The 26,157-nt window shown below is 40.4% G+C and overlaps 1 protein-coding gene across 4 annotated transcripts in view; it reads left to right on the forward strand.

Annotated features, from left to right (window-relative positions):
* LOC149185651 (uncharacterized) overlaps positions 1 to 26,157 on the forward strand; it is a 157,646-nt gene that overhangs the window by 62,321 nt on the left and 69,168 nt on the right. The window lies entirely within an intron of this gene.

A 26,157-nucleotide genomic window follows, 5' to 3' on the forward strand; every position in this document is an offset into this window, starting at 1 on the left:
TTACGAACTGATTCCTAAACTATAAGAACTGTAGTCATGCACAAGAAGGAACTCGTTTTGGTTCCTATGATTAAGGCACAACTCAAGGAACCCTTTTCTCGCTAATATTTTCAACACTCCCTCTTAGCAAGGAAGGTGTTCCTAGAAGAACCTTGTCCACCTGGATTTGTCTCCAACACTAGCATGCTCTCTGCTGTTGTAGCTGCTCCCTCTGAACTACAAGACTTCCCTGCTTTCTTCTGCGGAACCTTATTTGAAGACTTGTTCTTTCCCACCATGCTCTGCGAGTCCATCACTTCTCTATTCTAAGCACTTTTTGCTTTGCTGCTCAAGGTTGCTCCCTCTGAAGTCATGCATCTCCAGCTCCACAATCTGCCACTATCAGTGAATGCAGCTCCTTTAGGTCACTGATCTTTGGTCCAAACAGTCTGCCCTCTAGCTACTCCTTTGTCCATCAAGGATGCCAACTCATAGGGTCTTCAACCTGCCCACTACTTGCTTCATTGCTGCTCCACGAAAGACAAGTCTCAGGGCAATGGAGGCTGCCCACTATCACTGTAGAAGTCCATCTCTACACAGTGAACTAGGGCTGAATACCAAGCCCTCTTGGAAGCTTCCTTTGCCCCTTTGAGGATCAACCCTGAGTTTCAACAATTCTGTCGTTCCAACTAGATTTGATGTCCTCCTCAAATGCTCATGTCGAGTTATGGGCAGATTTTCTAGTGTGAGTTAGCAAGAGTTAACTGCTCATGCAACTCGTCCTATTTCGATTCAACCACTTGAAACTCAATCACTTGTGTTTTTCCTAAATCAACTCACACTAGAAAATCAAGAACTTGATTTTCAATTTCAACACATCAGTTAACTACATACTAACTAGTTCTAATTTTTAGGGACTCATTCCTAATTATAGGAACTCGAGTCATGCACAAGAAGGAACTTGTTCTGGCTCCTATGATTAAGGCGCAAATCAAGGAACTCTTTTCTCGTTAATATTTTCAACAGTTTTATTTATTTGAAGAAGATACTAATCCACCCAAAATGCACCTTCTTGTTTACACAGTCTTTCAGTGATATTAGATTTTCCCTTTGGCAGAAGATTATATACTTGACCATTGGATGGATATGCTTTACATCATTGCTCGCAGAGTAGAGAAATGAACATTAATACGATATGTTATGGCCCTATACAATGAGATCAATGAAAGGGACATCATTATGTGTCTTTAACACATCGAATCATAGTCTACTTATGGAGAAATGATAAGATGTGTTCATAGGAAAAGAAACCACGTCAAATAATAAGTGGTGAGATGGACCAACCTCCAAGTGGGGCCACATAATAACAGCTGCCCTACATCCTTATTGAGCTCCAATAAGTGCTCATGTTTACATCGACTATTCTAGCTAACTGTCCATAGGACAAAACCGTGCCATAAAAGCTACGAAAAAATAAACTCCTGCCTTGAAGGTGACACAAGGAAAGTGATAACAACAAAACAAAACAACTAGCTAGCTAGCATGGAATTTTACTTTAGGCAACAATAGGTAACAATCTGGCAGTGGGAGGATGGTCAACATTATCCTTGCCCCTTGGGGATTGGCACCCAACCTTCAACTACATGTTTAGGCTCCTTTCTCCCATCCATTGTTTGTCTCCTATGTAGGTACAGGAGGCCCTTCTTCTTTCTCCAAGATGGCAGGGGCTAAGCATATGTGCTTTTCATTCTCCACAATAAGGGGGGAGGTCAATTGATGCTGTCCTTGATGCTCACAAACTACTTGGACCATTTGATGGTGAAGATGCACCTCAAACCATCAAGACTAGGCCAAATGGTCGAGATAGGGGTCTCCCTGCTCATAGTGCATGGTGCACGACCCCAGTAGTCTAGTAGTTTCATTAGATGGGTCATTTCCATCTTCCCCCTTGTGGTCTTGGACTTGGCTTTGCATATGGAAGTTGGCATGTATTAGGGACTTGTTATATTGTTAGAAGAAGAAAAGTACGGACGAATGTAATTGTATGTAGAGTGTGTAAATATGTGTAGGTAAGTGTAAATAGGTAATTGTATTATTGATAAAATTTTAATGGTGATTACACACCTTCGTGGCAGTTTGCCTTTATAGGCATTGATTGGCCACGAAGGTGAATGGTCACATTGTTTGACCTTTGTCCCTTCATAATTAATGAAGACATTAATTAATTTAATTATTATCAATATTATTATGTTAATATTATTTATTATTCATAACATTTCCATCCCATTTTAGATGCTTTGTCCTCAAAGCATAACAAGAAGGGTTTCCTCTAGTTGAACATGCTGCGATGGAATGGCATGTATTTTCTTTGACTTTGTTTGTGTCTTGTGAGTGGGTGACGTTCTCATATGAATTTGCACCTTCCTTGAAGTTGGAAGTGTTAACACCATATAATTTATAATGTTGTCCTTGCCAGTTAAACTTCATGAACTGTTCTTCAAGGTTTGTAGCATAGCTTCCTAGTTGTATTAACCATTCTGCACTTAGAACTATATCCATTTCTTTGAGTGGTAGGGAAAATAAATCTATTTGTAGCTCTAGTTCTTGTATTTGAATTGAAACCTTATGACATTCTCCTATCTCTTTGAACTTTTGCCCAATAGTGATAGACATGGTTAGGTCCTTGATTCGGCATATACCGAGATCAAGTTGTTTAGCAAGATCAATGCTTATACAATTGTGAGTATTGCCATAATCTACAAGTATATTGACATTTCTGCCTCTTATGAGTCCTTTAAGCTTTAGGGTTTTAGGGCGTAATCTCCTCATCATGTTTGTTGGTGGTGTAGTAAGGTTAATGCTTCTTCTTGGAGACTAGTTTCTCCTATTTCGAAGATGTGGTGGAATGTATTTTGCAGTTGCTTGTTATTCTTGATCTTTTGAAGAATTGCTATTTTCATCATGGTTTTCCCAGTCACATGAAATCACGCTAGTGATGGTTCCTTAGAATCTGAATCTTCATTGTGTGTGACAACGATTTCTTCATCACGTTCTTGCACTTCAACTTGCTTTCCATCTACTATTTTATAGTAGCGTAAGGATGCATCTTCATACTTATGTCCTTGTGTCCATTTTTCTCCATATTTGCAACAATTATATATATATATATATATATATATTTTTTTTTTTTTTTATCTGACTCATTACTTGAAGTGTCTAATTCCTTTTTGACTCCATAAGTATATAACCTCTTGTTAAGGCATCTATGTCCTGAAGTCCATTTGTCTCCACAATACCTTGACTCCTTTTAGCTGAGTATTGTTGTTGGTCTTTGTCTCCCTTGAATGATGACATTTTGAACTTATGTTTTTGGTCAATAATTTTTGCTGCATGTCTGGCTTCTTCAATGTTTTTGGGTTTGTACAACTTTAATTTTGCATGGACATACTCCTTAAGTCCACTTTTATACATTTTAATCAGTTGTTCATAAATAAGTCCTCTTTTTCTTGTAGCTAATACTTCCCATTCGTGGGTGTATTCACTTACAGACCCTGTTTTCCTGAGATGAACAAATTTTTCGTAGATATCATCCTCTTCTTCATCATAAAACCTTTTTAGCAGGGCATCCACAAAATTTTTCTAGAGGAAAGAACGCGCTTCACATTTTCCGGACCACCATAGGAACCAATCATATGCCTCAACTTCCAAGTGGTTGGATGTGGTCATGATTTTCTCTCATTCACCTATTGGTGGGTTCGATTAAAAAATGGCTTCCATTTTATTAACCCACACAATAACACCTCTATGGTCTTTTCCATTGTATTTTGGAAGCTCCTCCTTAATTCGCTGATAGTCTTTTTCTGAGAATTTTGTATAGTACTGACTACCTGAGAAGTTCTAGAGTAATTAAAGGGTTAAAAAATGAATTAACCTGCATTCCTGGCAACATTCTCTCAATGTTATTTATTTTTTTAATATCACATGCCATTTTCTCTTGAGTTACAATTATCCTATTTTGACTCACGTGGAAACCCAGAGGGAAAAAACCACCAAATTTGTTGTTTGTTTATGATGTAAATTAAGCACCCACTTAATTACATCTGTTTGTTTGTGAGCACCCATTCGGAGGAGGCACCAACACCCTTTGGTTAGCAAGCACCAACTTGCCAATAGGCACAAACCTCTTCGGTATGCAGGCACCAACCTGCTCTTGCCACTGTTCTACTATTTCATACAATTTTCAAACTAAAAACAGAGGCATACAATAATACAAGTAAAATACCAACAATGGTTGTTTGTAGATTCAACTTTTTGCACTCTGTCTTTCGTGCTCACATGCAAGCAGGTCTTTTCTTGTTGCTCACAACAACACTTCCTCTGCGCTCTGCCTCCTCTGTCAAGGGCTCTCACTCGACTGCTCTTTGGCACTTGCTGCTATATAACACTATGTACTCCTTGGTGCTTCGACCTCTCTGTCTCAATGCACACCATTCACACCACAACACACTTGCAATTTGCTCAACACAACCCTTCTCCATTGCAGGTGATGGTTTTGTTCCACTAAGGCACTCTGCGCAAGGCAGTCTTTGCTATTTGTCCTTTAGTTGCCCAACTGTACTTAGGCATGGCTCCCCTTGCCATTGTTGTGTCTCCTGGTAGTTTCTTGTCACAGTACCCAACCATAGATGGTCCTTGCAGTTCTTCATTGTCTAACTGTGTAGAGCTCCATGCTGAGAAATTAATTCTCAGGTGACTTGCACACTCCTCCGAGAGTCCCATTCTCATTTATTGCTCCATAGATCTTGACAGTTCACAGAGATGACCACTCTGTTCTCATTTATCACAAACATTCGTGCACGCGAAGCAGTGCATATTCGTTTCTTCCAGAAATGTTGTCCTCGATTTCTTGTCACATAGTCTTCTACAAGTTTGGCCCCTTTCAACGATCAATACCTTTGAGCCTCTATTCAATTTCACAACTGCCGACCCACACATCCTTTAACTCGCTATATTGCATTATTAGAGAAACTTCACATCGTAACTTCACAAAGGTGGAACGTTACGATATTTCTCTGCTATGATATACTTAGCTTCTGTGACACTTAGCTCCTTGAGCATTTGTCCTCCATGGAACCAAGAGTTGTGACCTGCGGTTTAGCTTTTATGTGCTAAGGCATTTTGTTTCTGCCGGGAGCCAATCTTCCTTTGCTAATTGCTCTGTGCCCTTGGTTCTTTGGATTTTCATGACCAAGAGCCAACCTGATATCGAAAGCTCCTTTTGTCGTAACTCTTCCGAAATCATCTGCACTTAAGTTACGGGTTATTCATCATTCGATATGCTAACCTTCGATATGACGTCATCACTCCACGTGGCAGCTTCACAGTGATGACACATGTCACTCGGATCTGGCACATTAGGGCACCCAATAACGTTGAATCAACGTGCCACATATCCTGTCATACTGCCACGTCAAGCTGACGCCAGATGCCACTTCAGCATGACGGAGCCAATCTTATGTCGCCATGTGTCCTACTGGAGGAGAGAGAAGAGGGTCCATCAAGCCTTGGTTTTGCAACAAAATTGTTTGTTAATCCTCTGCGGCATTCCACGGTGCTTTATAGTACTATCAGAACTGCTGGACATTGTAACTTCTTAGAGTACCTTAGTTAAGAAGTTCCGATATTCCAATGTTCAGGTCCTCTGATATCCCAATATTCTGATGCCTCAGTCCTTCCGATATCCCAAGATTCCGATATCCGATATGCCCGGTATGTTTATCTCTGATATGCCCGGTATGTTGATCTCCAATATACTGATATCCGATAGGTTGACCTCCGAGGTTTCGATTCCTTCCTTCCTTAGGCTTCAAATCCCTGGAGTTCGGCCGATCATATCTTTTGATCCAGGAAACCATTTTTGGATTTCTGCATATCGTTGGAAAACTCTTCCAGAGCACTTTGCATTGGACTGGGTCCGATGTAGGCTTTGAGTCCATTTGCTACTTGTGAGATGACTGCAAACTCTTTGCTCCTGGACTCTTCTACTTTGTGCTTGGACAACTGAACTCTCAACCACCATGGTGATCATTTTATGGCCTCTTCAGTAAGCCTGCTACTGTGATGATTCTCTACATGAAGCCTGCAACTACCATGGAATTCTAGCTGGTCCATCATTGTAGTCATCATTTTATGGCTTTTCTAATAAGCCTCCTACTATGATAATTCTCGACATAAAGCCTGTAACTATAATAGGAATCCTCATGAGCCATGCATTTGCTGCAGCACGCATTATTGCCAGGCTGGTTGATCTCAGTGCCAACATACATGCCAATACTAACACAACCACCACCAATTGTTTAACAATCTCCCCCTTTAGCATTGATGGCAACAACATAAGCCCCCTCAGGTAAGGGCATGGTCTACACCGATGCCAATCTACTCCCTCTTTGACATCAATGGCAAAAAATACTTCTAGAATACCCCCCCTGAACCATTGCAGCCTACTCTCCCATGAATTCAACATGCTGAGTAGCTGCAACACCTGCCAAAATGAAGTCATTTGGAGGGAGGAGTCACAACTCCTATCTGCTGCCTGAGATATTCAAATGGTTCTCTTGCCAGTGGCTTGGTAAAGATATCTTCTAGTTGTTATTTAGTGGCCACATATTCAAGTTTGACAGTGTTGGCTGCAACTTGTTCCCTCAAGAAATGGAACTTGATAGGAATATGCTTAGTTTTTGAATGCATGACTGGATTTTTGGAGATGCTGATGGCACTTGTGTTGTCACACATTATTGGAATGGGATCAGTCAACTCTACCTGTATATCTTTCAAGGTTTGCTTCATCCATAGAATCTGCGTACAATAGGTAGCAGTAGCAATATACTCTGCTTCAGCAGTCGACAAAGAAATGGAGGCTTGTTTCTTGCTGACCCATGACACCAAACATTTTCCCAGGAAGAAGGTTGCACTAGAAGTACTCTTCCTGTCATCAAGGCTTCCAACCCAGTCTGCATCCGTGTAGGCCTTCAACTTGAATTCTTCGCTCTTCGCATACCACAGTCCATACTTTGTTGTTCCTTGAAGATATTTGAAAATCCTTTTGACAACAACAACATGACTCTCACATGGGAATGCTTGAAATCTTGCCACAAGCCCTACTGCTTGCATGATTTCTAGCCTTGAAGCTGTCAGATACAGTAAGCTTCCTATCATTGACCTGTATTCAGTTTAATTTACTGGCGGTGTTCCATCTTCTTTGCACAATTTGTAGCCTGTAGTCATGGGTGTGCTGACTGGTTTGCAATCTTCCAGCACAAATTTCTTCAGAGTTTCCTTGAGATATTTGGATTGGGATATAAACACTCCTTGTGGAGACTGAGTAATTTGTAGACCTAGGAAGAAGGACAATTCTCCGATCATGGACATTTCAAATTTTGTTTTCATACATTTTGCAAATTGATGCCCCAATTGTTCCATATCGCTACCAAATATTATGTCATCCACATACACCACTACTATCAGTCAATGTTGCAGTTATCGTTATCTGAATATAATCTGCAAGGGGAAAAATCGGAAACAATCGGGAAATAATCAGGAAAAAATCGTAAAATACAAAAATATTCATTTTTTTTTCAAAATTTTTAATATCTAAAGCATCTACAACATAAAATAAATAAATTATCACATAAATATGATAAAAGAACTAATATATAAGATGTGTAATATCATTTCTAGTGCTACATCACACATAACAATGAATCATGTCCTGAATAGTAAGTCCTGACTCCTGAGTCCCAACTCAGCCTCAAAATATTAACAAAAAATATAATAATGTATCTCATATCATGAGTCATAATGTTATATACAATGAAATGAACCAAATAACTAAAGTCGAATACTACTGATTTCCTTTGCCCCTCTTGCGAGAAAATGCAATAGCTTTCCCTTTCCCTCTAGATGTAGATGCCGGTGGAGTTGGCAGTGGACTCTGCTGTGCTTTAGAAGCTGAAGAACTAGGAGCCATAGGAGGTATACCACGTCCTCTACTGGTGGCAGTGGTAGCCCAGGTAGGTGGTGTCACCTCCTCCTCCTCCTCCCCCTCCCCCTCCCCCTCCCCCTTTACGCCTTCCACTACCTCCTGCTCTAACCAATCATCGACAGACTCCATGAGAGGCCTCTCGGCCTCAACCCTCCATGCAACAGTGGTGTCAATCCCATCTAATGAGATGGCCTCCATATTAGGTGTCCTCTCAAGTTGCCTCACCCACAATCGAAGATTGTAGTAGACGTAGACCATGTCATTAAGTCGATGGGACTCCAACCTGTACAAAGATCATAAAATAATAATTATAAAAATAATATTGTTTAATGAATTCAAAAATTATTTGGAAATTTGCAATATTTTAAGTTTTAAGTTTAACCTGTTGCACTTTTTGTTGTGTATTTTTTCAAATACACTCTAGTTGCGCTCGCATCCTGAGGAGCTACATGTTTGGCTGAGGATTCGAATGGCAAGCTTTTGCAGAAGGGGTACCCTGGCACCATACATTCTCCACCATGCATCTACAATAAAATTACAAATAAAATTTTAAATAAACATAAGAAAAAAATTAAATTTGAAAGTTGAAGCAAAGTATGAAGTTATGAACTTGAAGAGACAATGAAATTTGAAATAAACTAAAAAATACTTGGCATTTTAGTCGTCCTATTAGTCACAGCCATCTCAAAGCCAAATGTGCCACCTGCCATCTTGTATGTCTCCATTTCTTTGGAGATTTCTGTACGTTCTGCTGGAGATCACACCATCCTCTGAACACAGGTTAAGAATCCATCTATGATCTCAACATCAAATACAAACCCACATGGGTAAGAAAATGCGGGGTTTAGGTAGATCCCTGCATCATGAATGGGACGATGGAGTGTGTTGTTCCATCGCTCATCAATCACTTCCCATAGGAGGAGTTGTTTCTGAAATCCCTCATCTCCCTTATCACCATAGTAGGCTCGAATGGATTCTTTGGCTCTGTCCATGGCCTCATACAAATAGCCCATTGCGGGCTTCTCACCATCAACTAATCGAAGAACCTTTACCAAAGGTTCAGTAATGGTGCACACCTCCTGCACTCCCGCCCAGAAGTCTTCCTGGTATGAAACTAATCTGCATATGGCCTCTCCCTCTGGTTTGCGGCTCATTGTCAAAGCACGCCACTCCTCTGAAAGAAACATTCTCTTCACATCCCACATAGAATTCAAGAGGGATTGAAGAGATATGAAACTGGTGGCAAACTGTGTAATGGCGGGGCGCACCAACTCTTTATTGTTGGTGAATTTTCTCATCAAGCTAAGCACAAATGTATGATTATATATAAATTTTGTAATGTTTTTTGATGACTCAACAATATCTTTGACAAAGGAAATTTTTCCTATGTCCTCCAACATCAAATCAATACAATGTGCAACACAAGGTGTCCAAAATAAAGTAGGATGTCTCTCCATAAGCATCCTATCAGTAGCAACATAATTTGCAGCGTTGTCCGTTATGACTTGGACAACATGTTCTGCACCCACCTCCAAAATAAACACATTCAGCAAATCACATAAAGTTTTTGCTTCTTTGATATGTGAAGATGATCATTAGATTTCATAAACATTGTCCCCTTGGGACAACTAATCAAGAAGTTTATAAGGGTTCTCCCCTTTTGGTCGGTCCAACCATTTGAGACCACAGTGCATCCTATTTGTGCCCATGATGCTCTAAACTCCTCCAATCTTTTGGTGCAGTCAACCTTTTCATTTTGAAGAATCCGGCCTCTAAAGTCATCATAAGAAGGGATTTTGTACCCTGGGCCAACAGTTGCAATAACATCAATTGCAGGCTGGAAAAATGGATTATTCCTTGCAACGCTGAAAGGAATATCACTCCAAAGGAGAAATTTGGCCAACAACCTGTCAACTTGTTCTTTCTCAGTTTTTTTAAGCATTGAAGTGATAGATGGTTGTGAACTAGGCGTGGTTCTAGGAACAAAAAATGATGAGGCAGCTACCGGGTTGGTTGTAGATATTGATGCTGAAGTAGAACCAGTGCCACTTCCTTCACCTGAGCCTAACACCCTCTTTGCTAGTTGCCTCTTCATTTCTGCTTTGGCCTCTCTGTCGTGCTCTAATTCTTCCAATGATCTCATGGCTCTTTGGATGATTTCCGGATTTGTATTTGTGCAAGGCCCTACATCAAATCCAGGGATTTGTGCAAGGTGATACTTCAATCTATAAACCCCCCCTGACATATGATGCCCACACAACTTGCAACTCAAGTTCATTCTATCAAACCCTCCATCAGGTTCACCAAATTCCCACAGAGGGTCCAATTTCCTTGGCATGTTTGTAACTTGGTTGAACTCTTGACTCTTGAGTTTTAAATTTGTAAGATGAAGTTTGAAGTTTGAACTTTGAAGTTGAATGGTGAACCTATGGCAAAATAATGATTGCAAGTTACAAAAATTAAAAAAAATTACATATATGAGTAACATGACAAAACACATGGAATTTTTGACAATTTAACAAACAAAAACCCCATCAAATCAATTCAAAAATATTTGATAAACAATGGGTTATCCAAACCCAACCAAAAACATAAAAAAACCAAAACAAAACACATAAATTTGGTGCCCATACCGGTTTGCTGGAGAAAATTGATCCTCTCCTCCTCAGCTCTCAATCCACCAGGGTTTTTGAGTCGTTTTTCTCCTCCAATCAACTCCCAATCGACAAGTTTTTTCTCCTAGGTCACTCCCAATCCACCGCTGCCCTTGTCTGTCGAAATGAATATTAAAAAAATCGTTTTTTGCTAATATAAACCCGTTGTTCGCTGACCCAACAATTTTTACTAATTGAATCACGATTTTTTGGTTGTTATCGCGATTATGTGAAAAAATCATGAAAAAAATCAGTTAAATAATCTGGCGATTATATCGGTGAAAAATAAAAATCACGAAAATCCGATAAAATCGCGATTTTCGCATCACTGCTATTAGTAGATGGTCACCTTCAGACTTTACATAAAGGTTACTATCAACTGTGCCTTTCTTAAACCCTTGTTGCTAAAGGTACTTATCCATCCTTTCGTACCAAGCTCTGGGGGCCTGTTTTAATCCATACAGGGCCTTCTTCAGTTTGCATACGAAGCCTTCATCGGAGGTGAGAAGAAATCCTTCTGGTTGCTCAATGTAAACTTCTTCTTCTAAATCTCCATTGAGAAATGCAAACTTCACATCCATTTGATATACCTTGATATTCTTATGGATGGAAAGAGCAAGAAAGATCCTGATAGCTTCTAGTCGAGCTACTGGTGCAAAGGTTTCTTCGAAATCTACCCCTTCTATTTGGGCATACCCTTTGTAGACCAATCGAGCTTTGTTCTTGATTACTTGACCTTGTTCATTTAGTTTGTTTCTTGAAAACCCATTTGGTTCCAATAACAATTTTCTCTCTCGGCCTTGGAACAAGCTCCCAAGTGTCATTCTTTTCAATCTGATCAAGTTCTTCATTCATAGCTTTCACCCAAAACTTGTCTTTACTTGCTTGACAGAGGCTCTTGGATTCTATCTATGATAATAGAGCCAGATTCACATAACTTAAATTCTCAACAAGTTTCCTTCTGGTCTTTGATCTCCAAGAATCTGACTCTCAGGATGTTCCTTCTGTACATACCTGGAGGGTGTCTTTGGCCTTGAAGTTGTGCTTGCTTCCTCACCTTCACTGTCTGAATCTGTTTCCTCTAGATCCGCGGACCTCAAATATGAACTTTCTTCATCATTTGAGTTCATATTTCTTTTAGAGGACTCAGGTTGTGAACCTACTTCATCTACTATTATGTCGATGCAATCCTCAATCTTCTTTTTCCGCTTGTTGTAACACTTATATCCTTTGCTTTGAGTAGAGTACCCGAGCAGTATCCCTTCGTCAGTGCGTGAATCAAACTTTCTAGGATTCTTTTCATTCCTTTTAATGAAGCACTTGCTTCCAAACACCTTGAGGTGTTTAACTGATGCAGGTCTTCCCTTCCATAACTCATAGGGAGTTTTATCACTATTAGGCCTGAGTTGAGTTCTATTTGACAGATACACTACTGCATGGACTGCTTCTCCCCAGAAGTTGTGAGACACTCCTGCTTCATCCAACATTGCTCTAGCCATTTCCTGGATTGTTCTGTTCTTCCTCTCTACTACTCCATTTTGTTGAGGAGTTCTAGCCACTGAGTACTACCTCCTGATGCCATGCTCTTCACAGAATTCCTCAAATTCTCTTGAGGTGTACTCTCCCCCTCTGTCTGATCTCAAGCATTTTATCTTTAAGTCTTTCTCATTTTCTACTTGAGCTTTAAACTTCTTGAAATGCTTGAACGCCTCCGATTTTTCTTTCAAGAGGACAATCCAAGTGGCCCTAGTGAAGTCATCAATGAGCAACATGAAATACCTCTCTCCTTTTGAGGTTTTTGCTCTAGTTGGGCCACAAATGTTTGTGTGAATGAGCTCCAGAGGTCTGGATGAGGAGAACTCTTTTGACTTGAAATGAGTCCTAGTCTGTTTGCCAAACTGACATGACTTGCAGATTGTGTTATCGGGCCTTGATAGTCTTGGTAATCCTCTCACTGCTCCCATCTTTCTCACTTTTATCAAACTGTCAAAATTCATATGCCCAAGCCTCTTGTGCCACAACTATGCTTCACTTGTTTTTCTTAAATAATATTTAACCCTCGAATCATCAAACACATATACATTATTGTGGGTTCTGATTGTTTTTCCCACCAGTTTTCCATTCTTTACATTGTGGATCTCACAGTCTTTAGATCGAAAGGTCACATCGTAGCCATTATCACACATTTGGCTAACACTAAGCAGATTGTGCTTGAGACCTTCTACATACAGCACATTCTGTGCTTCTGTTTTTTGATCAAGACTGACTACACCTTTACCTTTGATTCTTGTTGGAGCATTGTTTCCAAAGGTGACATTGTTTCCTCTATCCTTTTCTTTCAACGACAGGAATTTTCTTTTGTCCCCAGTCATATGTTTGGAACAACCACTATCCACATACCATTTGTTTTCTTGATTATGAGCTGATAAGGCAAGTCCACACTGCATGCCCTTTTTAGTCTTTCGTTTCTAGCTCCCATTATCCTTCTGGATAGCTGACTGTCTAACATATTGGGACTTAGACAAGTGTTCAAACCTGCATCTGCACTCACTGGCTTTGTGCCCAAAATTATTACATTTGAAGCATTCTACTTCACTTACCAAGGGAGAGAAGACATTTCGATTTCTGAGAGAGGAGTTTTGAGGTTTAGAAATCTGATGCGTATTATATCTGGGATTTTCATCTCTTTCAACTTTGATCCTTCTACAATAAATAGCTTTATGTCCAAAGATATGACACTTATAACAGTGACCATAAAACAAATAGGCATGCCTATTGTTGGAAGCATTATGAGATTGTGCAAGAAAATACCTTGGTCATCTGATTGATTGGTTCATTCTCCATTGACGATCTCCTCTTTTCCCTGCTGCTCTTTTGTCTTCATTAATTCTTTCATGATGCTTCTTCCCATGGCTCTGTGGTTCTTCGAATCCTGCAGACTTGAAGTTTATCTTCCCCATAGAAGATTCTTGTGGCTTAGAGTAACCCAGACCAGTTTTGATTCCTGAGGGCCTTTGACTATTCAAGATTTGATTTAGTCTCCTTGTCCCTTCGACAAATTTTTCATTTAAACCCTTCTCAGTTGTTGTTCTCTCAAGATCAGTTCTCAGAGAGACAACCTCTGCTTCAAGACTGATAATTCTCTTCCCATTCTTGGATTAGATCTTGAAGAACCTCTTCTTTTTGTTTAGCCTCCTCCAGTTTAACTTTCAAAGACAGAATATCATCTTTTCATGTTTGTGAGATCATTTCCCTTCTTAACTTGAGCAACTCCTGTTTCAATTGCTTATACTCATCTTCTAGTCTCTCACAATTTCCTTGTTTTTCTTCTAGTAGAAGGACTAGATTGTCTTTGCTCTTGATAGCTTCCTCAAGCTTTTCTTTTTGATAGGAAAACTCCTCATTGTCAGAGTTATACATACCTTCCTCTGCATGTTGTAACTGTTCCTTCAACTACTTATTCTTCTTCCTTTCTTTCTTTAGCTCATTGAGGGCACTGATGAGTTCCCCTTCAAGGTCAACTACTCCTTCTTCATCCTCTTTAGAGTCCATAATACCTTGTTTCTTGGACTCTGTTTTGGAGGCCATAAGAAATACTTATCTGACTCATTCTCCGATGGGTTTTCACTATCTGACTCTGGTGCTAAGCTATCCTCTTTGGAGTAGAACCCCTTTTTCTTATAGAGCTCTTTCTTCTGATATGTTTGAGACTTGTTTCCAAATTTCATATCCTCTTCCCTTTCAACCTTTTCTTTATAAGGGCATTTGGACGAGAAATGTCTAACTCTTCCACCATCAAAACATTTAAAGGGCAACTTCCCTTTATATTTTCCTGAGCCATGCTTTAGTTTTCTGGTTAGTTGAGCCAACTCTTGATCAAATTCACAGTTGGAGCAGTCTTGATGATTTTTATGCTGTTAAAATTTGGGTACGAGAGGACAAGTGGTTCCTTAAGGCTTTGATCTTTCGCCTAGGGAAAAGTGTTCAAATTTATTTGTACTTTTCTCCTAAAGTGACTTTATAATTGGTAAAGTCAATTTAATTTAAAAGTGACTTTATAAGTGGTAGAGTTACATTCTAATTTAAAAGTGACTTTATAAGTGGTAAAGCTTCATTCTAATTTAAAGGTGACTTTATTAAAGTCAATGAAGAATTAGAAAGTGAAAAAGTGACTATGGAAATAAAAGGCTTAGTGGGTGAGTTAAAAAATAGGAAGTGAGAACTAAATGCACATTTATTCTCATTCCTAGATTTAAATGAATCTCAACCATTAAATCTTAGGGTAACCCAAGAGGTCATTTAGAGAGTAAAATGAGAAGAGAAGAAGAAAAGATCATTCATTCTTTCATGAGCATTTGAGAGAAAGAGAAGAGAGAGCAAAGAGAAAATTTCTGAGCAGTGAGGAAGTGAAGGAGAGTAGCAAGAAGACATTTCAGCAAATCTGGACAGCAGCATTTATTGGCACACATCCCAAGGCAAAACCGTACAACAGGAGAAAGGCACAGAAATCGAGGAAGAGGGACAACAACAAGGGCACGAATTTCGAGGCAGTCGTATTGCTGAAATCTATACGATCCGTACAACAAGTTCTGGGCATGTTTTTTGAGACATCCGTACAACATGTAATGCTGTTTTAATGCTGGAAATTTTTTTGTTTTGGTTGTTTGCTGATTGGCACGATTTTCGAGGCAGAGTTCAAGCACGGAAATCGAGATAAGTTGTAATTTGTGGTTGCTGGAATTTTTACTGTGTATTTCAGTTTCTCTGTGAAAGCATTTTTAGAAATAAAGAAGAGCTCTCAAACTGGTTTTCCCCAAGAGTTGTAGGGGGTTTTCTAGGATCACATTGACAAAAATCACTGTGTTATTTTCTGTGTGTGGCTGTCATGATTTTGCTGTGTTTTATTTTTGCAATTTCAGCAGTTGTGAAATCTCTAAATTTGTGTTTTCAGAAAAATATTGTCATTTCCAGATTTTAGAATTTTTATCATGCTTGGATTTAAAACTAAATGCATGGAGTGATAAGGAAAATTGATAACCAGAGTGGGGGTTGAAACTTCTTCATGGTATCAGAGCTTGGTTGGTTGAAAAATGCAGTTTGGGACAGTAAAGTGAAAATTACAGCAAATTGATTTTTACACAGAAAACATAAACCTTTACCACATATTTGAAAATTTCAGTTTGGTAGGACAGTGAAACATGTCTTTGGGTTTGAGAGTTGAAGACAAGTTGGATGGGCAGAACAACTACAATGCATGGAAGGAGAGAATCTAGAGCGTCTTTGAGGAAGCAGAAATCTGGGGCATTATGGTAAATACCACACAGAACCCAATAGCAGTACCTGTAGACCCTGTACAGTTGGCAGTGTTTAACAAAAATAATGCTAAGACAAAAAGATTGATTCTGGAAGGAATCAAAGACCATGTCATTCCTCATGTGAGAGGAAAGACTTATGCACATGAGATGTGGACAGCCTTGACCAGTCTTTACCAGAGCTCAAATGAAAACAGAAAAATGGTCCTAAAGGAGAAACTGAAGGCCATTAAAATGGTTAAGATTAACAATGCTACAACATACCTCACAAAGATCACTTCAATGAGAGATGAGTTGGCAGCCGTAGGTGAGATCATTGCACCCACTGAGTTGGTGAGGATTGCTTTGAATGGTTTTCCCAAGACTTGGGAGAATTTTGTGGATGGCATTGTTGCACGGGAAAACCTTCCCGATTGGGAGAGGTTGTGGGATGATTGCATTCAGAATGAGATCAGAAAGAACCATCTTGGGGCAGCCAAACAGGTGGAGGAGGATGACAATGTGGCATTGTTAGCAAGAGGCAAGAAGGGCAGAGCAAAGAAGCAAGCTTCCAACAGTGGAGGCAAAGGCAAAGGCAAAGGCAAGCAATAGAACAAGGAGAAGGACTATTCCAAAGTCAAATGTTGGAATTGTCAAAAGTTGGGACCAGTGTAATAGGAATCGGCGAGTACTTGTGAGTTAAAATCTAATCGCCCGTGAAATGAGCAGAGTCAAAACTCTGCGAGTAAAATTGCGTTGACTGAGTTTGACTCGTGGTCAACGCGAGTTTGACTCGCGAGTCTGCGATTGGGCCTTCCGCGTTTTTTCCCAAGTCCTGCCAGTTTTGGGTTTAGGGTTTATCGGTTTTTGGATTGTCGCCAGTTTTTGGGTTGTTCACTTCGCTGCCGAGACAGACGCTGTTGAAGCCGCATTCCACTACGACGCCGCAAATTCGTAGAGAAGCAGAGAAGTTGCATTCCACTACGACTCCGCAGAGAAGCCCATTCCACCGTCCACGACGCCGCAGACTCGCAGAAAAGCCGCATTCCAGATAGATGAGCAGAGAAAACAAATATGAAACGGGCACATTGTATGAGTCCTTCAATTTCAAAATTTCCTTAATTGTTCTTAGGATATCGAATCCTTGTGTTCCAAGGAAAAGATTTCTTGAATCATCTTGGTGCCTAACTTGAATAACCTATTTCAATTGCCAATTTGTGATGGAGCAGTATTCTAATGTACTAGGAGATAGATAGGTGTGAGGATCACTGTATTAGGAGATAGATAGAGTAAACATTGGTTTACTTAGTATTTTACTATTTTGGAGTTCTTTCTTTTCCAACGAGACTGGGAGTGATATGACATGGAAGTCTATCCTAGTAGTACTGCAAACAGATCCCATATGAGTCCATGAACTATCCCATTCAAGTACAGATTCATGAAGGATCCCAGCCTTATCCAAGAAAGAACCAGATCTAGTGCATATTTGACTGTATCTACAGAGAAAGGGGTAAGGATCTGGTAACATAGATAAAAGCCATCAAAAAATATTAGGATGGTATTCTGTCAAGTATGTAATTCATTTCTAATCAGCATCTCTCCAGCTGCCAATAGAAATCCAGAAGAACAAAACGATGATAAACCTAGTCCATCCAAAAATCTGGAATACCTAGAGTGTTGGTATAACCATAGATGAAATGTAAGTATATAATTAAACTGTATTTATTGTGCTTCCTAGAATTAGAAAAGGTTTCAAACAAACAACAATACTGCTCCATAACAGTGATCCTCACACCTATCTATCTCCTAGTACATTAGAATACTGCTCCATAACAGTGATCCTCACTCGCCTTTTGCATAGTCTCTATATGTTTACTGACATCTGTCTTCATTTAATTTTTTAGTTTTCTAGCATATTTTAAATTTTTGGATCATTTTTAAATTTAATTTTTTATTGTCTTTCACAGGAGCCACAAATTAAATAGAAGCCACGACTCCAAATCTTAACAGAAGCCACAAATTAAACACAAGTCCAAAACAACAACAATGTCGAGGGAGAAGGACTTTGCTTGGGCTTATTGTGACAAGATTCCCGAAGACCCCAAGCTCATTTGTAAATTTTGCAAAGCGAAATGTAGCGGAGGCATTTATAGATTCAAGTTCCACCTTGCACAAATACCTGGCCATGATATAGGTCTTTGCAACAAGGTTGACGATAATGTCAAACACCAAGTAACCTTGGCCATTGATATGTTGCGTCAGCATAATGGCAAGAAAGCAAAGCAAAATAGTGAAATAGGAACTCTTGGAGTTGATGGTTTTTCTTCCACTACCCCCTTATCACCTCTCTCTGTTGAATCCTCAATGCCGTTCCCAAGTTTCCCACACATGCCTCCAAGTCCAAGTCAAACTCAAGGGAAAATGAGTCCTTCCTTCAACACTGGAGGTGGAAACATAAACACCTTTTTTTCTCCCCGCACAAAATGCGGTTCCAACCTACCTTGGATGCCACTGGTTGGAAAAAAAATATCCATGGTCAGGCAAGGAAGGCCATTGCTAACTTTTGGTACTATTATGACATACCTTTCCACTGTGCCAGAAGTCCTTATTGGCAAGCTATGATTGATGCAGTTGTTGTTGCAAGTCCAGGGTTCAAAGCCCCTACATCAAAGAGCCTTAGGACAAATTTGTTGTTAGAGAGTGTTGAAGATGTCATGCTTGTGCTAACTGAGTTTCGTTCATGATGGGTAGAAACAGGGTGCACCATCATGAGTGATGGATGGACAGATCAGAGGAATAGAACTTTAATAAATTTCCTTCTATCTTGTCCCGCAGGCACAATGTTTCTCAAATCAGTGGATGCTTCAGACAAGGTTAAGACTGCCCAACTTATCTGTGAAATGATGGAGGAAGTCGTTCAAGAAGTGGGAGAAGAACATGTTGTACAAATTTTCACCGATAATGCAGCTAATTATATGGCTACTGGTAGACTTTTTGAGATTAGGCACCCCACTATTTTTTGGACCTCTTGTGCTGCCCATTGCATAGATTTAATGCTTGAGGACATTGGTAAGCTTCATTGGATACATGAGGTTGTGGAGAAGGCAAAATCCATAACCAACTACCTATACAACCACACTATTGTCCTAAACACGATGAGAAAATACACTGAAGGTAAAGAAATTGTTCGACCTGCAGTGACTAGATCTGCAACAAATTTTATATCTTTGCAATCTGTGGTTGAGCAAAAGATAAATCTGAAGACGATGTTCTTGGGACCTGAGTGGATGGCATCTAAACATTCCAAGACCCTTGAAGGCATCGAAATTGTTGCACTTGTGTTTAATGATGGTTTCTGGAAAGATGCTGAAGAGATTATTGCTATGAAGGAGTCCCTTGTTAGAGTTCTCAGGTACTTCAAGTCTTTTAACTTTTTCATTTTTTAAATTTCATTTCAAGCTTCTTTTTATTTACAATGTTTCATATTTCTTTAAATTTGAATGCTTGAACTTTCAGGATGGTTGACGGTGACAAACCCGCTATGGGTTACATTTATGAGGCGATGGATCTCGCAAAGGAGGCCATCAAAAGAATATATGGGGATGATGAGACAAAGTATATGCCTCTTTGGGACATTATAGATGCACGTTGGGATAGGCAATTGCATTCCCCCTTACATGCTGCTGGGTACTTCTTAAACCCACAATATTTTTATGATAAGAGCAAATTTAATGAGGATGGGGAGGTTGGCAGAGGACTTATGACATGCATGGAAAGGTGCTTCCCTGATCCAGAATATCAAAGTCGTGTCTTTTCCCAACTACAAGATTATAGGGCGCCATCTAAATTGTTTGCCTATACCAGTGCTATGAGAGAAAGGTCTAAGATGTTGCCAGACACCTAGCTTGGAGGCTTAATCAATTCATTAAATTTGTTTAAACTTTATTTTGTATGTTAAATGTTTTATTAAATTTTCTTGTATTTTTAAGTTTTTACTATTTAGTACTTCTACTCACAAACCCTTACCACTTGCTAGGTCTTTGGTGGCAAAACTTTGGTAGTGATATGCCAGATTTGAAGAGATTTGCCATTCAAATCTTAAACCAAGCATGCAGTGCTTCAGGTTGTGAACGCAACTGGAGCATGTTTGAGAAAATACATTCTAAGAAGCGCAACCGATTGACACAAAAACGCTTGAATGACCTTGTATTTGTCCATTACAATCTATGACTTCACAACAAACAAATACTAGGTGAGACTCGAGAGCTTGAATTTGAAGGTTTCATAATCTAGTTCGTACTTTAAAGTTCAAACTTCAAACTTCAAAGTGAAACTTTAATTCACATTTCAATGTCTCATGATAATGACAGGTTTGGATCATTCACCAATCGACCTTGAAGAGATAGATTTGCAAACTACAAATGCGGCATACTAGTTCCAATTAGAGGAGGCTCCTTTTTTTTAAGGCTTCATGACTTGGAGAACTTTGAGAGTCAAGCAAGCGAAGGAGTGGGAGGAATCGCTTCTAGTTCTCACTCTTAAGAGTCTTAGACTCTTAGTTACTGATTTTTTTCTGATTAGTATGTAGTTTTTTGTAAAATTTTAGAAGCATATGCATCTGGTTCTATGTAGTCACTGGTTAGGACTTAGGAGTCAAGACTCAGTACTTTGGATCATGTTTGGACTCGTAACATATATGAGATACTTATTCATTCATGATATTTTGGACATCTATTGATATTATGCATTGTTTGGACATGCCTTTACCGAATATTAATGAAAAATGTTTTTTTTTTTTAATTCAATATATGTGTATATTTTTATTTAATGAATTCAACGATTTTTTGACAAATTTTTCCCGTTCCGATTAAAACTCTTCGCTCTTTTGCCTCGCCGATTTATTGCCGATTCCGAGTCTGGTAACATTGGTTGGGACACTATGCTGTTGTGTGTTCGGAGAAGAAGAACAAGAAAGAGAAAGGCAAACCCATGGCAACTTCTGCAGATATAGAGAGCTTTGATCGGGAGTTTGGGTTCATAGCTTGTGAGGTCACTAGTGCAAGATCACCTGCCATACAGATTTAGAGGGAGTGTGCATTCCCCGCTACTAGCAGAGCATCTTCTAGCATTTGGTATGTTAACAGTGGCGCTTCCCGCCACATGACAGGAGTCCGAGAGTACTTCTTAGAGCTTTCAGAGGGCGATACTGATATGGAGGTAGTACTTGGTGATGACAACATTGTTAGAGCAGTCGGTGTGGGGACATTGACATTTGATAGGGGACCCAAACCTCCCTTGAAAGTGTCAGATGTTCTATATGTGCCTGGAATGAAGAAGACCCTGATATCCGTCTTAGCACTTGAGGATAGAGGGTATGATGTGTTGTTTAGGAGAGGGCATGTGTTTATATATCCTAGGGGAACTCCAGCTTCTTCAGCTAGAGAGATTGGTGTGTGCCATACCAAGGTGTACAAGTTCTCATTACAACCCTTGTTGGCATTGAGTAGCAGACCCCGAGACAAGACCAACAACAGCTCTAGCAGTTCAGAGTGGTGTGAGATTTGGCACCGTAGGATGGGGCACATGTATCATGGGGCCTTGAGAACATTGCGGGAGATCACCACTGGTGTGTCAGATTTCAATTCTAATCACCTTGATGTATGCAAAGGATGTGCTATGGGGAAGTTTGCTAGATCCCCCTTTCCCAGCAGTGATAGCAGAGCAACCAGGATCCTTGACTTGATTCATACTGATGTGAGTGGTTGGATGTCTCATGTATCCTTGAGTGACTATGAGTACTATGTTTATTCATTGATGACCACTCCAGGAAGACTTGGATTTATTTCTTGAAGACCAAGAGTGAGGTCTTCAAGCGGTTTCAAGAGTTCAAAGCTCTTGTGGAGACCCAGATAGGTAAGAAGATTAAGGTCCTCAGGTCAGACAATGGAGGGGAGTATACCCTTGGTGAGTTTGTTGATTTTTGTGCTGAGGTAGGCATTAGGAGGGAGTTCACTAACTCCTTACAACTCCCAATGGAATGGGGTTGCAGAGAGGAAGAACATATCCATTGTAGGGGCTGCCAAAGCCATGCTTCATGATCAAGGGTTACCTTTATTTTTGTGGGCAGAGGCCTGCAACATTGCTGTGTACTTGCAGAACAGGAGTCCACATCGTGCCTTGGGGAATGTGACTCCGGAGGACCTTTTTTTGGGAAGAAGCCTGATGTTGGGCACTTTCGTATCTTTTGGTGCCTTACATATTTCTATGTCCCTAAGGAGAACATGACCAAGCTAGAGCCCACTGCAGACAAGGACATCTTTGTGGGTTATAGCGAGACCTCGAAAGCTTATTGGGTTTATATTCGTGCACAGAGGAAAGTGGTTGTCAGGCTGGATGTAAAGTTCGAGGAGGAAAGAGCTTTCAGGAGGTCATGGGAGTTAGAGTATCCAGAGTCACCAGACTCTCATGAGCAGCTGAGTTAGTCACTGGGATCCAGTGGTCAGGGATCAGGAGGTACATCGATTATAGTGTCAGGTCCATCAGTGAGCAGTGGCTCTCAGAGTCAGGTGGGTGGTTCTTCAGGCAGCATGTAGGGCAGTTCGCTGAGTAGTTCACAAGGTAGTCCACTAATGGACAGTTAGCACGGTACTTCAACATCTAGCACAGATTCAGGCACGAGGTCAGTTGGCAGGCCTTCAGGAGTTCAGGCTTCTGATGATGATGAGGATTCTTTCACTCCAGTGGGAGAAGTATGCTCAGGGAAGAGGAAGCCTAAGTGGCTTCAAGATACCTTGCGCGATGCCACATCAGTTGCTGGGCCAAAGAGACAGGTTAGAGAGAGTAAACCACCTGAGCGGTTCTATAGTTACATGGCATTGGTAACAAGCATTGTTGATTCCGACCCTTCTAGTTATGAGGAGGCAGCCAGCCAGCAGGTCTGGAGAGAGGCCATGATGGAGGAGTATTATGAAGAATGATGTTTGGGAGGTAGTGCCGAGGCCTGAAGGTAAATCAGTTGTTACTTCCAGATGGCTCTGCAAGATAAAGCATGCTGCAGATGGCAGCATCGAGAAGTTCAAGGCTCAATTTGTGGCGAGAGGGTTCTCACAGGTAGAGGGAATTGACTATGAAGAGACCTTCACTCCTGTAGCTCAGTATACATCTATTCACTCCATTATATCGATTGCAGTAGAGATGGGTTGGAAGATCCACCAGATGGATGTGAAGACCGCATTTCTCAATGGCTTCATTCAGGAAGAGGTTTATATTGAGCAGCTGTAGGGCTTTGAGGTGCATGGGAAGGAGTCCCATGTATGCAGATTGAAAAAGACACTCTATGGCCTGAAGCAAGCTCCCAGAGCTAGTACTTGAGGATTGATACATACTTGCAGCAGTTGGGTTTCACAAAGAGTGAGGCTGATCCGAACCTATACTTCATTGTGGTGGGTGAGGAGCTTCTCATTCTGGTGTTGTATGTTGATGACTTGATCATCACTGGTGCAGAGAGACTCATTGAGGGCTGCAAGTGAGATCTTGCTTCAGAGTTTGAGATGAATGATATCGGCTTGATGCATTATTTTTCTGGGATTGGAGGTGTGGTAGGAGGAGGGGCATTTCTTCTTGGGACAAGGGAAGTACATTGTGGATATTCTTAGCAGATTTCACATGGAGGACTGCAAACCCATGTCTACACCTATGATCACGAACTGGAAGAAGCTTCACGCTTTTGATTCTTAGTTGGTGGATCCTACTCTATCCAGACAACTGATTGGTTGTTTGATGTATTTGGTCAACACTCGACCAGATATATGTTTTGCAGTTAATATTATGAGTCAGTTCATGTGTGAGCCCAGGAGAGTGCACTAGGTGTTGCAAAGCACATTCTTCGTTCCTTGCAGGGCACTATGGATTTTGGTCTAGATTATAGACAGGGTGATGGAGTGAGACTGGCAGGGTACACGGATTCAAATTGGGCTGGTTGTGCTTCAGATAGGAAGAGTACTTCCGGGTGTTGTTTTGGGTTGGGCTCGGCAGTTGTGTCATGGATCAGCGCGAAACAACAGTCAGTTGCATTGAGCTTAGCTGAGGCAGAGTATATGGCTACTAGTTTGGCTAGTTGTGAGGCCATATGGCTGCGGAAGATGTTGTTTGGTCTATTTGGTCAGGTGTTGTGACCTTCAGTAATTTACTGTGATAATCGAAGTTGCATAAAACTCATGGAGAATCCAATTTTTCATGATAGGTCAAAGCATATTGAGATCAAGTATCACTTCATTAGAGACTATGTCGAAAAGGGAGTTGTTAAGCTTGAGTACATTTCCACAAATGAGCAGGTAGCGGACATTTTCATCAAAGCCTTACCACGGGGCAAGCATGTCTACTTCAGAGACAAGATGGGAGCGGTGAGGAACACTTTCCTCGGTAAGAGGGAGTGTTAAAATTTGGGTACGAGAGGACAAGTGGTTCCCTAAGGCTTTGATCTTTGGCCTAGGGAAAAATGTCCAAATTTATTTGTACTTTTCTCCTAAAGTGACTTTATAAGTGGTAAAGTCAATTTAATTTAAAAGTGACTTTATAAGTGGTAAAGTTATATGCTAATTTAAAGGTGACTTTATTAAAGTCAATGAAAAATTAGAAAGTGAAAAAGTGACTATGGAAATAAAAGGCTAAGTTGGTCTTTATTTAAGTGGGTGAGTTAAAAAATAGAAAGTGAGAATTAAATTCATATTTATTCTCATCCCTAGATCTAAATGAATCTCAACCATTAGATCTTACGGTAACCCAAGGGGTCATTTAGAGAGTAAAAGGAGAAGAGAAGAGGAAAATATCATTCATTCTTTCATGAGCATTTGAGAGAAAGAGAAGAGAGCAAAGAGAAAATTTCTGAGCAGTGAGGAAGTGAAGGAGAGTAGCAAGAAGACATTTCAACAAATTTGTACGACAACATTTATTAGCACACATCCCAAGGAAAAACCGTATAGCATGAGAAAGGCACATAAATCGAGGAAGAGGGATAACACAAGAATTGAGGAAGAGGGACAACAACAAGGGTGTTGATTTGGGGTAGCATCGGATGTGCTCTAGCCACGAAAATTGGTGGAGAGGCTAAGGCACATGAGATCTCCAATTCCCAGGAAGGGTTTGGGCAGATTCTAAACAGTTTGGGAGATATTAAAATAATTAATATTTTTAATGGAGTCCTTAAGTCTAAACGTAGGGAAAATAAAATATTAATTTGAATTAATATAAAACTATGCTAGAATGGTTCAAAAGTCATGGATCAAGCCAGATCTAATCTTAGCCGTTGATTAGGGATTTAATCTCGGCCGTTGATTTGTCAACAAGAAAAGTATAAGAGGAGGCTTGAGGGTTACTTGGAGAACACACCAAGAGATCAAGATTTCGACATTCTAGGGCTGGGTTTGTTGAGAAAGTTGAGAGAGTGATCAGAATTGCAACGGAGGGGCAGTGAATACAGAAGTAGAGGGCAGAGATAGCATTGGGAGGATTAGTGTAGTAGCCGGAGAGAGGGACGCAGAAGCAGCCAGGGCTCACGCAGAGCCTGCCAGGGCTCACACAGAGGCAACCAGGAGCTGTGCAGTGCCTCAGAGGGCCAGCGTGCGTGACGCAGAGGGCCAAAGGACTGACGCAGTGCCTCAAGAGGTTGACACATGCCAAGCCAGAGTGACGCTGGGTTATCGCTGGGCCAGAAAGAGCTGACGCAGTCCCTAGAGGTTGACGCTGGGGTTTTGTGGGGCAAGATTGGAGCTGTGGAGTTGCCAGAGTGTTTATCCGAAATATCTGCTTTTGAGTAGAGAGGTGTTACTGCCGAGATTTTTCTCTGTTGGGTGAGCCAGATTTGGCACCCAGATTGTACTCTGAAACTGCTTGATAAATCAATCCCTTAGATAGCTGCACCGGTTTTCCCGCATTGGGTTTTTCCAGGGACATTAGTCCAAAAACAACGGTGTCACTTGTGTGCTTGTTTCTGTTTCCTTCAGTTGATGATCTGTAATGTGTTGAGCATGTACTTGTATTTATTTCCAGTATTAACATGGTAAATAACTTGTTAATTAACAAAACAAGTAGGTAGGAGTAAATCAGTAAAGCACATGAAGGGTTTCTAATAGTTAGGCTTAGAAATTCCAACAAAGGGCACAAATTTCGAGGCAAATTTGGGCATGAATTTCAA

The sequence above is a fragment of the Pinus tabuliformis genome, chromosome 3_1, assembly GCF_031772625.1.
Source record: "Pinus tabuliformis cultivar Carrire ecotype Pingquan chromosome 3_1, CPIR1, whole genome shotgun sequence".
NCBI classification, from domain to species: domain Eukaryota; kingdom Viridiplantae; phylum Streptophyta; class Pinopsida; order Pinales; family Pinaceae; genus Pinus; species Pinus tabuliformis.